The sequence below is a fragment of the Pseudopipra pipra genome, chromosome 11 (assembly GCF_036250125.1).
Source record: "Pseudopipra pipra isolate bDixPip1 chromosome 11, bDixPip1.hap1, whole genome shotgun sequence".
Classification (NCBI taxonomy): Eukaryota; Metazoa; Chordata; class Aves; order Passeriformes; family Pipridae; genus Pseudopipra; species Pseudopipra pipra.
Window position 1 is genome coordinate 18,495,979 of NC_087559.1, and position 18,473 is coordinate 18,514,451.

At 39.4% G+C, this 18,473-nt stretch overlaps 1 protein-coding gene and 1 long non-coding RNA gene across 3 annotated transcripts in view; one reads left to right on the top strand and one right to left on the bottom strand.

Moving 5' to 3' along the window:
• Nucleotides 1-13,750: 13,750 nt before the first annotated feature.
• Nucleotides 13,751-16,783, bottom strand: LOC135420473 (uncharacterized). Its single transcript, XR_010433532.1, has 2 exons — nt 15,569-16,783; nt 13,751-15,487 (listed from the first exon to the last, which is right to left on the bottom strand). It is a non-coding gene; the product is annotated as an uncharacterized LOC135420473 (long non-coding RNA).
• PPARG (peroxisome proliferator activated receptor gamma) overlaps nt 16,056-18,473 on the top strand; it is a 56,945-nt gene continuing 54,527 nt past the window's right edge. The window contains exon 1 of one of the 2 annotated variants that reach the window (XM_064667992.1): nt 16,056-16,173. The gene's annotated coding sequence lies outside the window, so the exon portion shown is untranslated. Of the gene's footprint in view, nt 16,206-18,473 lie in introns of both variants that reach the window. The other variant, XM_064667991.1, reaches the window with a different exon arrangement.

An 18,473-nucleotide genomic window follows, 5' to 3' on the forward strand; every position in this document is an offset into this window, starting at 1 on the left:
CAGATGCCACTGCAGCACTGCTCATTAGGGACTGGGCTTAAACAGAGAGTACCTCAGTAATGCACACTTTGTATTTTAACTGCAGATCCAGATTTGGGTTCTTTTGGGCATATAGAGCTTAAACGTCATTTTATGTTTTCCTATCCTTTTTAAAACCAAACTCTATCTGCATACATACAGCAATAAAAATTTTTGATTTCCCACACGTCTTAAAAAGACCAGTGTAGTCCAGCAAATCCCAGAAAGTGTAGTAGAAAGTCTAAAGAAGAAACGGGTTTGCTCTGTCCTGAAGAGCTAAAATGCTCACCATCTGTATTTCAATATACAGTGGGGCATCAGAAAGCTCATTTGGAATTTGCAGCACAAAACAGCAACTGTGTTTAAAGCCACCAGTGCTTAAAAGAATAAAATAGTAGGATGCATCTCTAATATTTTTTCCCAAAAGTTCATATAAGGTAATTAAGATAAAGATATTTGATTTCAAACTCTGGTATTCCTTCCCCTCCTCCTTCAAACAGGAGTAAAATTGACCATCACAGGCTGAAAAGCAGTTTGATCTTTGTTACATTGGGACTATGGAATCCAAGCAACTATTTTACAAGGCATTGCAATTGTTTGTACTTGCAAAACTGGATTAAGAAATCACTGCTATTCTTAAAACACATTTATCACATACATACTAAAGTCAGCATATTTCTCCTTCGAGCAGAACCCTCAGCCAACCAGAGTGAATTCCCGCGTTCCACCCACGCTCGTTCTCTCATCCTCCCCTTCCCCAGAGCAATCCCTGCATCTGGCCAGGACAATGTGCAAAAGTCTCCCCTGTGCCTCACCAGGGCACACCTGCCCCAGGGGTGACCCGTGTGTGCCTCACCTACACTCCCCTCATGTTGTCATCGTTCCCAGCACCCTCGGTGTGGTTACAGACATTAGAAGTTTGGGATAAAGAAGGTGAGATTATGATTTAAGTCACAAGCCCTGTCCTATTCCAAAGGCACTGGGAATTAAAGCAGTGGCATTGCAGTCCCTCACAGGGTAGCTGAGATGAGGGAAAAAATGAGTACAAGGGGTTTCATTGGACCTCTAGAATTTATAAGTTTGGGCCTTTACTGAACTTTTCAAAGTTTTATGAAACACTTTTCCCTGTTATTTCAATTCATTTGTTCTTTGACTGCAGCTTAATTTAAAAAACATGTCTTTTGAGCTGAGTGCGAGTCTGACTAATTCTGTTGTAAATGTTGCTGAAGATGAACAAAACCAACATCATAATTGACAAAAAAATGAAAAAGGTCTCATACATGCAAAACAGCCACACTCAGTCTACTGCCTGATTTATAAGACCACAGTTCTTGTTTTGTTAACTGACCCAGAATCAACACCCATACTGCTAAAATCTGTACCAGATACAGGGAAATCTTAATGACCAATTATCCAGAAGCTGAAGTTTCTCTACTCATCTGTTTTCTCTTCCTATTTCTTTCTTTGTTATACATTTGGCTGCTCTGTTTCCCTTTCCCAGTAAAGTATCCTCATTTAGATTTTATCCCTTTCCTGATACACTCTCCCTTCCAGTATAAACCAAAGAGTATTCCCAGGCCTTTATCTCTGACCTGTTGCTTCTAAAAGGAGTTACGGGTGGTCTCCAGGCTCAAGCTCTGTGGCAGGTATGCCCTTCTTTCTCCACTTTCCAGGGAAAATGAGAAAAAAGTAGCATGGACATCCTCCTTGCTTCTTACCTCAATCCCTCTGTTCCTCTCCCATACAAGAAAAGAATTCTTGGGAACCAGATCAAGCGACTCCTCTGATGAGAGATAGTCCTGTAAATTCTGGTTCAATCTCTGGCTGTTCCTACACTTCCAGAAACGTCTCATGGGTATTCATGGTATCACAGTTTATTTCTCATACTAGAATTTCTCTCATTGCTGGTAAATAAGCAGTGTGATACACTGCCTATGAACAAGATGTCCTCACATTTTTCATAGGCATTCATGGCACCCTCAATTTTAAATGGCATTTCTTGCTACCTATGGTCTATGGCAGGTTGATAATTGAGACATCCATAGTTTTCTTTCTCCTTAAATGGTTGAATGCTATCCTTCTTTCCTCTCTCTATACAGTCTTCTTTAACAACTAAAGTCATTCTAGGCTCCCCTTGTCCAAGAAAAATGCATTTTCTCAAATGAAACTTCATTGGAGTGATCAGAGTCAAAAAGTGTTGTTATGCCCCCCTTGCTGGCAAGGAATGCTGTGCAACCTTACCTATATTCTACCACTGCCAAAGAAGGAAGTCTATTTTTTTCCCCTCTTGGCAACTCTTTTGGAGGTGCACTATTGTGTTCTCGGAGTCCTCGTTCTCAAAGGCTATTGTGAAAACTGTAGTAAACAGAACTTTCAGCATCAGGATACAAGAAACAGGATCCAAGGCTGAAACTATTTGCCAAGAGTGGATGTGACCGCTGCCCCATTCAGTGCTGGATGGTACAACAGTTCATCTCGGCTGCTCAATATAGCACATTCTGTTATGAGGAGGACAAAGGTGGCAATTACTGAGAAGCCACATTGCTGGAGAAAACAGCATCAGGATGTACAAAAAATTTCCTTTCCATCAGGCAACTAAACAACAATCACAGATAGTGGGCTGTAGCCTCCATTTGTGTCAGCAGATTTCCACGTACTGTTGTGGAGCTCCGTGATTATGACAACAGAGCTGATGACAACTGAGAATTTGGCCCATGGGTTGAAAATTAAATACTCAGAGTATTTCAATTAGTTTCTCTGCTGTTTGGCAGAATATGTCATGTCAGACACGCCAAATGGTTCACATTTATATAAAACTAGATAAGAACCAGAAAGTGGTAAATCTAAACATTTAGGAAGTGGAGATTAAATATGGAATTTCTCAGAAATAAACTGTAATGCAGAAGTAGTGTTGCATAGGGAATAAAATACTGAGAACAGCTATGGAGATAGTGATGTGCTTTCTTCTAGATTATGGAAGGAATAAAGGAAATGTGCAGGGGAAGAAACACCAGATGATAAATCTAATGTTAAGAGAAAGATTACAAGGATTTTACTGATTACTTAGCACAGTAGAAAGAGTGCATCCAAGCAACTCCAGATGAAGGAAAATAATTGCTTGATGCCACCAATCTTCAACATTCAGGCACATAAAGAAAGGTATTGGGGATGTTACAGACAGAAAAGGCTATTGTCTGATTTAATCTCAATCAATTGACCTTCACCCTTTACCTTCTATGGGTCAGTCCAAGTCCCTGATGTTTTCAGGTCATAACAAGGCTGTAAATTGTCCTTGCTTTCTTCCAGTGCAGCTTCCCACACACTTAAGTTGTATCAATAGTCCTCCAATGGCCCTTGCAACGTAGAAACCCATTTAAATTGCTATGTAATTCAGAAAACATTACCTGTTTTTACTAATATCCCATCACTTCCTGTATCACTGTCAATTGGATTCTTTGGTGGCATTGAAATCAAACACAAAGAAGCTGCTTTCCATGTCTGTAAAGCCATTCTGGCACACACAGTCAAAATAAATTCCTACCTCCCTCGAAACCTTTCTGACAATGTGAAGTTTCTGTGCAGAAAGATGTCAGGACCTTTTCTCAGTCTTAGCAGTTCATCATGAGCCACCAGCAGAGAAATCCTTGGCACACAGTTATCCAGGGAGAAAAGATAAAAGAGCACCTCAGTGTCCACAGAAAGGGAGAAGGGTCAGGGAAAAGATGTCCATAAGGAGGAAAGGTTGAGGGTCATTTTCAGGCACAAATTAACACAAAGAACATCTTTTGGAACTGAATATCTTTATAGAAACTGCTTCTCTCACCTCATGAGTTTGCCACTTTCTAGCACCTTCTTCATTCTCATAGGCTGGGGACCATGTGCTTAGAAGTCCAAGCAAAATTTGCCACTCACAGTTTCCACTTTGAAGGTCCTTTTTTTCTGTACAAGAAGCATGGTTTGGGTTTTCGTAGGAATGGATATTTCTGTCTCCTTACTAGCTTTCATACAGACAACTCTAGTTGCATAGGAGTCTGAAACAGCATTTCTGAGTCAGGAAGCAAAGCTGGAGACAACCTTCTTGTTGTTGTTCAGGTCATGAATGTCTGTTTTTCATGATGGACTGTGCACCGCTAACCAAAACAAAGAGCTGGGGCAAAGCACCCTCTCAGAGCCTACCCAAAGTTATGAGAAAAAGAGCAAGAGACTAAATTCTGCCAGTCTTACTGTCAGACATAAGTTGAAGTTGTGATTCCTGCAGTCATGGACACACACAAATAACTCCATGAAAGTTCTGCCATGGTAGTGGCAGTGGACGTGTGTTAGCATGTGTGGGATTACGTGCTAGTACTACAATGCTGCTTTTAAAAATGACAGAGAAGGACCTTTGGTGACACAGAAAATTTCTTCACCTTTTGTATCAAATCAAAATGCAGCTCTATTCTTCACCTCTATCCTTTAAGGAAGTCCTTAAACAGGTCGAATCACCTCACTGGTTTAAAGAGATAAAATAACATTAAAAAATAATAATTTATGGAAACATCTTTGCTAACTTATATTCCAGGAATAACTTACAATTCCTTTGTAAAAGGAATTTCCCAAACTCTGCTCTGAGCAGAGAACATTCTGGAAACTATTGCCATGGCAATGCTTTAAAAATTACCCACAACCTAATTAACATCTGCTTTAGGAGTTCAAGTTATTACAGGGTCATTTATCTCCTCTAAGAATCTTGTACACAATTGAGCAGATTTTTAATGTTTAACATTTCTGCCTGTAAACTACCAGTGAAAGACGTTCACCTAAGGGAACATGTAGTAGGTAAGTCAGGTCTATGTTTCTTTTCAACGTGTCTCACTAATGCCAGTTTTTCTAATCATAGGTTACACGACATCACATATGAAAGAAATGCAGTTCTTTTTTAGAAAGCTCAAAGCAGACTTAAAAAAAAATTCACACCAGAAAAGAAAACAATAACAAAAAAATCAACCAAACAAACACTAAAAAACAAACTAGACATTCTACAGCTGAAAAAAACTATTCTCCAAAAGGTCTGATGTGAGTGGTCTGAGAGGCACTTGGTTTGTTGGAAATAAACCTGGAAGCACACACGTCTTGGAGAGGTCCTCTCCAGAAGAGAGCTTTCCCCATCCTCAGTCTGGCTTTTCTGAAACCATGCTGGCCAGCGTAACTATCCTTCGACCAACTGGTCTCCTCCTTTTTTAGGGGACTTATTCCTCTGTACTTCATTCTCCAATGTTAGATTGGCCAGTTGCTTACTAAGAGAAATGGGATGTTCACAGGACACACCCTTCAGGCAGGGCATAAAGATCCAGAACTCAAAGAGATTCATTTTCCTCAGTTCAAGCAAACCTGCAGCATGTACGTAGATGTCTCTAGGACTCAAAGTTCAGGCTTTACTGAGGGCAATTTGAAACTTAAGAGATCTCTGTTTAAATACAAGTAGAATGCAGACCTAGAAAGTTTAAAGTAAGCCCTTCTTAAATTTAATTTTGCCTTTGCTTAATGTTTTTACTATGTGAATCAGTCTAAAGACTCTGGAAAGCCTTTTTGACCATTATTCTGACAGTTACTTTACTTTTGGTTTAATGTTTGGGATTTTTGTTCTTGTTATTGTTGTGCCCTACGTAATAAGCATACGCTTCTAGTTTAAGAAAGTATTTTTTTTAACTGGTTTGTGTTAGTCTGTAATCCCTTTTAGCAGCATTTCACAATGTTAAGAACAGAAAAGGTGTCTAATTGAAACAGCAGAGACAGAACAGGCAGGAGAAAGAGACAAATGGTTCTTGTTAATGCCCTTTTCTCCAAAAGATGTGTTTTGAGGGGTACACCTGGAATCCTTGCTGCAAAGTACCCAGGAGAGATCAAAAAGCCCTCCTAGATCCTTGCTTCCTCGAGCACAAAGAGAAAACCAAGACAGTGTTTCAGTTAATGCAATAATGAGGTCAGAAGAACACAGAAAATCTACTCCTCACTACAAGAAACCTCAGAAAGGCTTCTTTTCCTCCTGCTTGTGACCCCACCCCCGCCATGCACACAGTTCATCACCTCCATTAGAAGGCTCCCCTCCTTGCCCTGTTCTCCCTCTCCCATAGACCCCTGGGATCCCAGCCGTGCCCTCAGGAATCCCAAGGCACTCCTGCATTTTTTGGATGGTGGGTGAAGCTCCGTGTCACGGCACAGCAAAGGAGATGCTAATTCAGGTGGCACCAGGCACCCCCCCAGTTCCTGGGGCAGTCACATGTGAGCACAGCTCTGACAGCAGCACAGACCCCCCAGTGCATCCAGAGAGAGCAGGGGCTGCCTTTCCAATGGAAACAGAAGGGCAAAGGAATGATTTGTAAAAGCTTGGGGGCGTGGGCAGACTGATGATGTTCCTCCAGCTGAAGCCCAACAGTTAAAAGAAGATGTTTGAGCAAGTCAAAGATACTAAAAAAACATTTTAGTCCTTTCTCACTTAAAAGGGATTTTAGAAGACTGGCTTATGTGCAGGGTGACTCTCTACTTTTATTATGGATTGAGTCATATTTTAATTTGAAATTAATTATGGGGAAGTATTGTAATCTATTTAAATGATCATTCGGAAGAGCTTCAGCATCAGCTCAGTGGTTATTATTGAAGCTCAAGGGTAATAAATAATTGGGATATAGAAAAGTAGTGCAGTGTGAAAGTGTGAAGTGAAAGTGTAGCTGGAAGTCAGCAATACTCAAGAGGAAGAAATACCTATAAAGTGGTTTATAGACTTCCGAAGGAATGCTCAAATATGCTCTTACATATAACTACCAGATCTTCAAGAAACATGAATATAAATTATTTAGGTAATCATTCTAAAAAGATGTGAATTTAGCTGTTGGCTTTGCTGTCATACTCCCCAGATCTCAGAGCAGGTTGGCTAATTTTCTGTTCCACATTCCTAATTTCCCCCCTTCTACTAGGAATCAATTTTTATTTTCACAATTTAAGTGGTTTCAGAGTTAGAGAACGAAATTAATGTCCCTGGGAAATAAGATATACAGCTGTCTGTTAAAAAAAATGCCAGTAGTAGAAATACACGTATTTTTACCGGAATTGTTTCTCAAAAATATAAACATTAACTTAAAGAAATGTTTGAGAGTGTTCAAAAACCTGAGCTGGTAAATGGATCAGACTGTGCAAGATCACATCATATAATACAAAAAATGGGAACTTTACCTAACAAAAAAAGCTGAGGTAAAAACCTGTATCGATGGAGCTGAGGTTTTTTCCAACAAAAAAAACCTAAATTAAATAAATTAAAAAAGGTACACTCATGAATAAAGAACTGCAGACTAAATGAGCCTGGAGCTGTGTGATGAGTAAGCAGGACACTGGAACCAGGAAATACAGAATGGAAGGAGCATACTGCTCCATGTGAGAGCAGTTACCCTGAGTCTTTTCCTTGTTCTGAGCTAAGATTAGCACGTTTAATAACTTCACTCCAAGGAATAGGCTAAATTCTTAAAACCAGTAATATTTTTTCCAGTTTTTAGTAATCTTCTGGACATATGTCTAGAGACAAAAGTGATTTTGCTATCTTTTATTTCTCCCAATCACAACGAAAACTCCTCCTCTGCATCACAGTATGGAATGGTAAATTTGAAACTTTGCTTTTCACATCTTGGGCATTTGTTGTTATGTTTTCACTCCATTATACACCACTGTGACCTGGATTTGTTGTTCTATGCTGCCTGAAAAAATGTCCTTGAAGAACAAAGCTGTCCAAGTCATGGTCTATAAACAAACCTTTTTTCCCCAAAATCTTCTGTGTTGCCACTTCCCTCTTCCCTCAGTCACATTCCATCTGTTTCTAGCAGTGAAAGAGCAGAGCTACCCCCCAGTGAGTTGTAACTTTTGTGGTCTACCTGGAAGAAATAGCTGCAAAATTTTCTCACTCATATTTAAAGTAATGTTTTGCTCACTCTGTGCTCATTTGAAGAGGTGTAAATTATTATAGAAAAACAACAAATTATGGAAAACCAGCTGCTACTGAAAAAGTGACTTCAGTTGTGGCCTAGTTTGAACTGTTACGCTCTAAGAAGAGGGGCTGCAATAAGAAAATCCGCCTTTCTGATACACTTTTTTATCTGTACGTTATCCTTAAAAAAAATCTATCTTTTCAGTGATAGATAAGTTGAATAATCCATAATCCCTATTTAGAGCAAAAAAAATCAGCAATGGGTTGCACTCAACACAAAGAGGTTTTTATATGTGGATACTTTGTAACTATGCCTATCTGAGAAGAAATAAATGAAATACAACTTTCAATTATAATTTCACAATTTAATCATATTTTCTGTTCTACCATTCTACCTCTAATTTTTATACTTTGGTTCATCAGCTTTGGCTTCAGGTTCAACTGCTGGACCAAAGAACTGTACACAAAACAATGAAAGGTCCACAGAGACCAACAAACACATAAGGGAGTGATCAGGTTCAACTCTGAAATTTTCAAATAAAAGTAGGAGAGTTTATATTAAATTTACTTTAGTTCACTGAAACAACAGTGGGTTGCCAGGTTCTAGTCCACAATGTACTAAACTGCTACATTTTATTATTTATGACTATATATAAACTCAAATATCACAAATCAACACGATGTCTTCTGTATATTCCCAAGATTGCATTATTTTGCTACCACAACAATACAGAGGGTAAGAAAATACTAATAATGAAGTTCATAGAGTAAAATCTTATGTAGAAAAATAAGTTTGATGGCATCTGATACATGTCACATTGAAGGTGCTTCTATATTAAATTACACTGATGGAAATACAAGTAAACATTCTTTCGTATGCAAATAGCCTATTAATAAAATATTACCATAAGTAGCATATGTAAAATAGAATCTTTGAAGAGCTCTTTCAGTTCTGCTCTGATAATGCTGAGCACTCAAAGCCATAGACAGGAATCACAAGTGCTATTACAATATAAATAATAGAGATCATTCTGAAAAGCACAAAAAATATTAGTTGCATGTCACCTAGTTACAATCTGAGGAAATAAAAAGCCTCAGCAATGTGGAAATATTTTTAATTAGTATTTGAAGCATATTAAAGCCATCAACCAACCCCCCCCCCAAACCTGCCCTTTATTAATCAACTACATTTTGTAACAATGAATTTTTTAGTAGTGAGTATTTATAACCTAAATTAGAAATACAAAGTTTCTGGCTGCTTTGTGTTTTGTTCCTGACCCAGTGTTATTTTTCCTCCATTTCTGATCCAACCAGCTATTTAAACTCACCAGGATGTTTGCACGTTTCCTAATTCACTTTATATGTTAGCTAGTAGATTTTTTTTATTAATTTTTTTTTTTCTGGCATTCAACACTTCGTATGAGAAGGTAAATTTTATCATGCCAATACCGAGCCCTCAGTGCTCAGAAGTCCTGTTGCCATTCTACAGAGTGGCAAAGCACCTTGGCAGAAGATATCACACGTCCTGCCCTGAGAGACTCCAATGTGACAAAAACGAGAGCTTCTCTATTGATAACGAAGGGTTTCAAGCACACAGTGGGCAGAAGTCCTAACATACTTGAAAAATATTTAACTGAACAATAATGGAGCAGTGCCAAATACTAAAAGTTACCAAAGATAATTTTAATTGTTGTAGATATAATAGTGTTCAATGACAGCTGTTTTGGAACAAAAAGGTTATTTCCTGCAAATTATTGTAATATTTTTCTCCCAAAATAGCTCCTGATTCACTGCTAAAGTTACCTGGCATCCTCTAATGGTTAGCACAGACTAACAACCAGTTATTAACTTTATTTTTTAAGTGTCTTAAAATCTTAAATGAAAATAATGATTTATTTGAAAGACTAACAAGAGTCAGTTCAGAAGAGCAGCAGACAACGCAACAGAACTATTTGCATGAACAAAATGCGATGACTTTTATATAATAGCTATTTCAAACTGCATTGCCTGGCATATTTTACTTTCTTGCACTTCTGCAAAACAAAATTCGAGGATCAGCAAGGATTAAAGTCACTGCTTCTCTGCCCAGCAAAATTCCCTGTGTGTTGGCAGCACATTTTATGATGAAGATTTAATCTCAGAGTAAGCAGGTATTGCTTACGCAGTAGAAACTCTCATCTGAGTTTAGCATCTGTGTACATTTACACAAAGCAGCACTGGAAAATATTATGCCCTGATAGCACAACTCTTGATGCACGTTTTCACTGTGCTGCTGTCGGGAGTCTCCCAGCTCTGCCTGTGTGGAAGTCAGAAGGCAGAGTTTGGTGTGTATTTGGTTGGACCTACTAACAACATCCACGGGAAAAGAAGCCTCTGCAGTACAACTTGTGAGATGTAAGAAAAGGATGCTCCCACCTTATTGTTATGTCACTCCTGGTGATTCTTTCAAAACTAACATGACTAAAAATGACATGATTTTAGAATAGTTAGCTTTATAATAATATATACTAATTACGAAGACAATCAAAGAACTGCTTTTTCAGTTTTTGGTCTTGTGATCGAAAGCCACTCAATCTATTGGTTCTAAAGATTAATGAATGTATTTAAGCCATTATAATTAAATCCATAGGATAGTCTGAATGTCATCTAATTCTCTCTCAGTCTTTACTATCTACATCTGTCCTAAATAATTACAAAGTATTTAAAATGTGTGTAAGCATCTAAGTACATAAACCTAATTTGCCGACATTTGAAAGAGCCATATTGATTTAAAACCTCTCTGCAATAGAAATAAAAGCTGTGGTACCATGACCATGAGATCCATGCCACTGTGACAGAAATCCTGAGAACTAATACTTAAGGCAAAGAATATACCAGGAGTTGCTGGGATGTAGTAGCTGCAGTGTAAACAGTTTTTCTACAGAATCATCCTTTAACAGACCAGCAGTATTTCCTATGTCTATCTGAGCACCCTAGAGATTCGGGTAAAATATGTAAAAACCAGGGATTTTAAAAATAGTGGCTCAAATTGATTCCATCACAACAATGTATAAAAACTATAAAGCGGGACAAAGGTTATAGGAAATGGAAGTACCAAGAGATCTTCACACAGTCCTCCAAAAGAAACAATGGGAGGGGGAGTATTAATTATTTTTTAACAATTATGAGGGAGTAAATAGCACAAAACTACCTTTCTCACACTCTTACAAAGAAAACTCAATTCTCTTCATGAACAATGTTTAATTAGAACCTGGAAGCAAAGTTCTCTAAATGCTGGAAGTTAAAATTTGCACTTCTGAGTTTTTAGTCTTTACTGAAATCGGTGAATTCTTGTGTGAGAAAATAAGCAAATTACACGAAAGGAAATAAATTAGGGATTTGGGTTGCGATCTGCTGATACAATTATACACAAAATCCTTTTATGAGCATAAAATAATTGTATAGACATCGATGACTTAAGTCTCACAGTGCTTTAGCAATGTAAGTATTATTCCTATTTCTTATATGAGTAAAATGAGACAGAGCTAAGTGACTTAGTGACCCACAGGAAGTCAGTGACAACCAGGAATAGAAGCGAGACCTCTCAGCAGCCAGTCCCATGCTTTAACCACAAGACCAGCCACCTCCTTCCCATCTTAGATTAGCACAACGCCAAGTCTTGGTTGCATCAGCTACTAATTTCAGATGTCTAAGCATGTGTAATTGCAGAAATCTGAATTTCTGGGGTTGAGCAAGTTATATTCATAAATCCGTTTTAACACAATCTCCCAAGAATTTAGGATAAACTGTTTTTAAATGAGACTCAAAATGACCTTAAACTTTAAGTTTCTTTAAAGGATTCCTTCCAAAATAAATTTCTGATGGATTAACAAATCTGACAGATAGCAGTATATGCTTGAGCTCTTTATTCCTATATATTATTTTGCCTGCTAACTGTGTGTGATATGCAATTTGGTCCCATTTGATAAGAATGGGACCAGAATACGAATATAGTATGCAATTAGAGAAGAACCAGACCATCCTAGAGCGGAAGTTATTCTCTTCAAGAGAGGATGAAATCAGAAAAGTCAAGAGTTGGGGAGAGAATAAGGATCATGAAAAAAACATTATAATTAGAGGTAGGCAGCCTGGTGTGATCTTGGCTTTACTGAATTTTAAACAGGCATGATTTGGATTTTGTTCTCTTTTTATCTAAGCCCCAAAGTTCAGGCAAAGGAGGCTCGTTTGTAGCGGGTTCTTGTTTTGACCCGCTCTACAGTTATCTATGAAAAATCTGCATTATGCCTTGTCCTCTCACTGCTGCTGGAGCCGAGGCACAGCGTGTGAAACGCGGCATAAAATACTGGAGTGAGATCTCCAAAAAGCTTGGAATCACACCAAGGGGGAGTCGTCTACCATCAGTTAAAGAAGTGCAGTTTATTCTCTAGGTTTTGCCATAGATCTGTAGAAAATGCTACTCTTAGCAGTTGAAACTTCTGATTTCCTTCAAGTAGAAGTATGTTATATCCAGAATGTGAAAGCAGAGGATAGATAGGAGTGTGGTGGAATATTATGACTTACTTTTTAAAAACACGCCTTCCCAGACCAAAAACTGTCAATAAGACAGAGAGAGGTAAGATATGCTAAGACAAATAAGATATGCTTTTTATCAATAAAAGAACACCAGATATATGAATTAAAATATGACATTACAAAAGAGAAAGTACACAGGGTAACTTTAGAAAAGGCAGCAATACAGTAGTTTTTTAGCTTTCCTAAACTCCATTACTTTAAACCAAGGCAATTTCCACAAGCAGAACTTGTTCTTCTGACCGGCAGATTTATGGTCACCCTGTTAGTGTATGAGACTGTCCTTTAGATGATAAAAGTTTGGCTACTTCTTCTATCCAAAATTCTGGGACAGGATGCACTGTGTGATTTGGGATTTTAAACTTGTGCAATGCACTCAGAGCCTGAAAGCACAGACACAATGGAAATATCAAAACTAAGTAGAAGTTGGAACTTGTACATTTGCAGAGAGGGGAAGAGGTATAAATCTTTCACCTCTATATCCTTATAAGATTTCTACCCTTTTCATGCCAATCATACAAATCACAGCATCACAGAGGGTCTCTGGTACATTCATTGCTCTAACCATAAACCCTCCCTGGCATTCCTTAGAAACCATTGCACAGAAATTCATTCATTAAGATGGGAAAGAGAAATTAAACTGTTTAAGGGAGGTTATTTGGTCATTACTAATACCTTTGTCCATCTTGAGATTCCACAAGATTTCACCCTTTCTCATTGCAGTGAGATTATTTTTGCCATATGATTCAATTTAATCTGCTTCAAATTTTCTGAATAATTGAAATTAATAATGTACAGTCAGTCAGTAATAAGTGTATGCAGAAATAATATTTTTTTACATGCAATAAATGCTTCAAAGAGACTTACTATTAAAAACTGAATTATTAAAATTAATATAAAATACAGTTCTTTCACATGAAAAGAACTAACTAATGCTTTTATATCCAATAAGAAAAACAAAGTATAATTGATCTTCTGTGAAGACAAATTATGATCTAATTTTAAAACCAGGACTGATGCTGAGAGGCTCTTTTCTGCTTCTTTTTGAATGTCAGGAAGAATTGCCCATGGTTCGGGAAGGCCTGAGTCTGATATTTCAAGCTGGTTTCATAGCACTTAGAGGTCCCAGCCAAACTTAGGAATTCTCTCAGATAAGTCAGGGAGAAAGTCTGCATCATCAAGAACTGTGTAGTCAAATAATGCAAACAAAAGTTTATGAGAAACTGATAATTTCTTTATTATGACCATTTCATTACAGTATAAAGACACCAAAATTAATTATAGAATAGATAATTTGTAGCCTATTCTATTTCTTTCCCAATACAAAAATTATTGGTTTTTTGTGTTTCATGTGTGGAAAAAAACCACTCTTTGTTAAGGAAAAACTGATTAATTCAAATTATAAATAAGGCATACTTTTAACTACCAAAGAAAATTTATGGGTTCTTCATCTCTTGATTCTTCAAAATAAGATTAGCTGTCTGTCTAAAAGAAACATTTAATGAGGTACCAAATCCTACCTAAAAATCTACGTTAAGCAGGAAATCAGACTAAGTAACTTTTTTCCTTTCCTGTCTCACTCCGTTAAAACATATATTTACAAAATCTAAGTAACTTGTACCTAAGTCAGCATTCCTGTTTCTGCTTTATATTTTATGAGTTCTGTTCAAAGGATGGACTTGCTAAGAAGAATATAATGCTAAGAACAGAATTACAATGATACGGTATTTGTAATACTTTCCTGAAAGCTGTGTTTGGCTGATTTCCCTGGGCTGAGTTAGATATGCCTGTCTCATCCGTGCAATTTAATTAAAATCGAAACTTTGTATTTCTGCTTCACTTCTGCACTGATTAAAAGTCTCTACTCAAAGTCTGAGTGCACAGTCACAGTTGGATGTTCATCAATACCTGACAATTTTTGGAATGGTTCCAGTTTCATGGAGTTTTAAAAAATTTGCATGTTAAAACCTTGATTTTTGGGAGGGATTATCCAGACATTTAAACTCAATTGGTACATTCTCCCGCAGTTCACACAGAGATCAGTATTACTGTGTTCTCATCAGAGTAAATCAGAACTCTGTGGAGCGTCCAGCTAAGATCCTTCTCCTTTTAACTTCCTATTGAAACTTTACAGATATTGCTGTAGTGTGGTTAGAAATATTAATAATTTACGTATTTAAAACCTCTGTTAATGTTCAGATTATTTTACCCACATTTGCCTGTTTGTTCATCCATGACATTTTGAGTTAATTCTGAGGTTTTGTTTTACTCGTTTTCAGTACCTGGCTTCTAATTCTGCATGAGGGTATTAATAAAAATAACAATTTAAAAAACAAACAAACAAAAAAACAATAGTCACTTACAAAAAAATATTTCCACATTTCTAGGGCTAAAAAATCAGATGGGAGGAAAAGCATGAATTGAAAAAAAATTCCTTGATCTGTTAAGGCAGAGGTAACACCTCAAGCCTATACAAATAGACAGATAATTCTCAAAAATTAACACAAGGCTTCAAGCCTCTACAGACAGAAAGGTTGTTCTCATAAACAAAAGGCTGTAGGCAAAGTTAGTATCTGTCGGTAGTCCAGGTATTTTGACGTGTTCAACTGTAATCTATAAATTGCCTTCAGTATACAAATAATAAAGCAAATGCAGGCTCTCTTTCAAAATGCTTGATGACTAAGAACCATAATGAGGCAAATTTAGAATCCTTCAATCTTCCAGTGATGTCCAAGGGATCAAGAGGTTTTAAAGACAAACTGTTGTATCCTGGGGCATCTTGAGTTACGGGATGACTCTCTAAAACCTGTTGATTTTACGCTTTTTTTTCCTCATCTAACTTCTCTTTAAAAGAATCGGAGAGTGAGGTAGAGGAGGTGACATGCTTGTTGGGACTTGCCGCTTCTGGAGAGGTACGGAACACAGCCTATACCGCTTGTCTCTGCATTCCTGGAGGGGGGAGAAGGGGGGAGAGATAATCTCTAGCTTTCAAAAAAAAAAAAAAAGTGAGGGGAAAAGAATTTGATTTACCTCTGTTACTGCTAAAAACCTTTTCAGAAAAGCCTTTACTCCTGTCACAGCAGGACACAACCTGACGTGAGGTCACCAAGCCAACTACACAGCGCAGAGAGGAGGAGGCTAGAGAATGGGAAGGCAAAAGAGAAAGCAGTCAGTAGGCGGAAAAACTGAATTTTCAGTTACGGGAGATTACAGGGAGCAGAGATCAAATTCCAGATCCACTCCGGGGCCCGCGCTCTGCCCTCAGGTACAGGCAGGTGATTCCGCTCGGCGGGCGCGGACCCGGAGGGAACTGGCTGGGCTGGAGGGACGGTCTGAAGGGGAGAGGACGGAGCCGCGGCGCCTCCTCCCCCTCGTTCTCCTCCTCACGGACCCGCTGCCCCGCTTGTCCCCGTCCCTGTGGCCGCGGCCGCCCCCGTTCCCATCTCCCCGGCCCCCGGGCGTCCCCTCCGCCCGCCGCCCCCTCGGCCCGCTCCGCTCCCCCCAGCGCCCGCCGGGGGCCGGCGGGAGGCGGCGCCGGCCGGGGGAGGCGGTCCCTGCCCGGGAGGACGGGCCGAGCCGGGAGTTTATCCCACTAGAAGGGAACAGTTTCTCCCGCTGAGACTTGACAGCGCCAGGTCAGTGCGGGCTGCGGGGACCGTCCCCCGAGGTGAGGGGCCGGCGGGGGCGCGAGGAGAGCGCCGGGCTAAGGGAGCCGCGGGCGGGGGCGGTGTGAGGGGCCGAGGGGCCGGGGGGCTGCCGGGCTCGGGGCGGGCAGAGCGCGGAGCCCCGGCCCGCCGGGGATGCTCGGAGTGCCGGGGCTGGACGGCGGCTCCGCGGGAGCGGGGCGGGGTTCGAGGCTGTTCCTGGAGCTGGAGGAGAACGGGGCGCTCGGCCCGGCCCGGGGGGAGCGGGGCTGGCGGGGCCGCTGCGGAGCCCGCGGGGCGGTGCGGGAGGGGAGCGCGATGCGGGGCCCGGAGCACCCCCGGCTGCCTCCAGGTGCCTCTGCCGGAGCCTCCTGCCCGCGGGAGCGTGGGCGCTGTGTCCATGGTGCTGTACCGGGGCCGGCGCGGGCGCTCCCGGGGAGGATGCTCGGGGGCTGCGGGGGGGATTCCCCCGGGCAGGGGGAGCCGATGCGGCTCCGCGGCCTCGGGGACAGGCACCCACAGGGCAGTGCTGGGCTCACCTGGCTCCTGCTCTTAATGAATGAACAGCCTTTTACTTATTTATTTATTTTAAATTTCTCAATCGCAGAAAGTCGGGGAGCCTTTCTGAGCCTGCAACAACTAAGATGCTATGTTGAAATGTATTGTGTCTTGATGGCATGCCTCAGGTTCGCAGGAGCATTTTGTAATCTTCCTGGTGTCATTTCTCTCCAGGGTATTCTGCAGCTAGAGAGTGCAAGTTCCTGTGGTGTTGTAACTTTGAGGCACTGTGTACACACGAGAATACAATGCTGACTTAACAGGGATGCATTTATTAATATTAGTGATGTAAGGCTGGTATTTATTCTGATTGAAAGCTCAGGAAATTATCAATTTCTTCATGTACTGTGGAATCTAAGTTCCTTTAAATCAGATGGATCAACTATAATTCTTCTGGAAATAACTAGGTTTTGACATAGCCTTGTATTTGTGACTCACTGCCCCATCTCTGAATGAGCTTTTAATGTGGCACAGGATTCCATTTAAAAATGTCTATTAAAATTTTCTTTTTCTGGTACCAATTAGTCTATAATTTAATAAGTAATTTACCTTTCAAAAGATTACTATGAGTTGTTACTAGTTAACTAAAAATTCCCAGTGTACACCAAGTGACTATGACATACGATACTCAGCCCTCTCCTTTGAAAAGAAGTTGCAAATGTTGTGCTCTCATTAATATCAGAATTTGTTGCATGAAGTCATGTGTTTGACATCATTATTCTCTTTGGCTGTCACAAAAAAAATTGCTGCAGAAATTGCTTAGAGATTTAATTACGAGATTGTAAGGAATTGCTGTTAGCAGTGCGTTAAGACATGGCACAATATAAGCATGGACTTGTCAGGGGGAGAGAGAGTTGAAAAAACAGTTGGCATGGACTTTGATAACTAATCAGAAATATAATTTAATGGTATTTTACACAGGCAAGTTTTGAATTTTTATGTTCTTAGACATCAGTTTTTTAAAATACCCCACTAGCTGGTAGTGGTTCAGAGACTATACACTTGTAATTAGCCTTAAGATAGTGTGTGTTTCTCAGAAATGCTTCAATGTCAAATTCCTGGATAATACAATATATTAAACATCAGCATTCCATGAAACTTCCATTACAACATAGAATATATAAATAATTCTTGTTTTCCTCATTTATATTTCATATAATGAATTCTCAGAAAATTCTCACCAAAACAAGGTGGCAAAACATTAGAATTTAATTGAAAAATACTGAAGCTATGCCTTTTAACCTTCCTTATGGTACCTATAAAAACACCCACTATCAACTCTGCTTCTAAATCTGACTCTATCGTGAACTTCTTTTCATAACCATAAGTCCATTTCTAAGTCAATAAAATAAATTTAGGTGGAGCTTCAATTACTGTCAGCAAAATTTTCTGCTTATAGCAATGGCTAATGAATTTTGAGAAAAGATGTATTGTAAAAACAAGGGAAAGTTTAAAAGTAGAATAAAAACTCTATCTTGTACAAAGCTGGACTAAATAACGAAAAGGGCACTTGGTTGTTTCACCTTGATTTCTGAGGCCCTTTTTTTTTACATATAATCTGTTCAGAATGGAGCTGGATATATTTACTGGGCATTTTTGTAGCCTAATTGTGGATCTCTAGTTGCCTGTATTTGATATTCAGAATCTGCATTTCTTTTACAATCTTTTGTCACAAGGATTACTCCCATGGCCACCAAAGTCATGCAGTAAAACAGTTTCCAGTGCAGTTTATT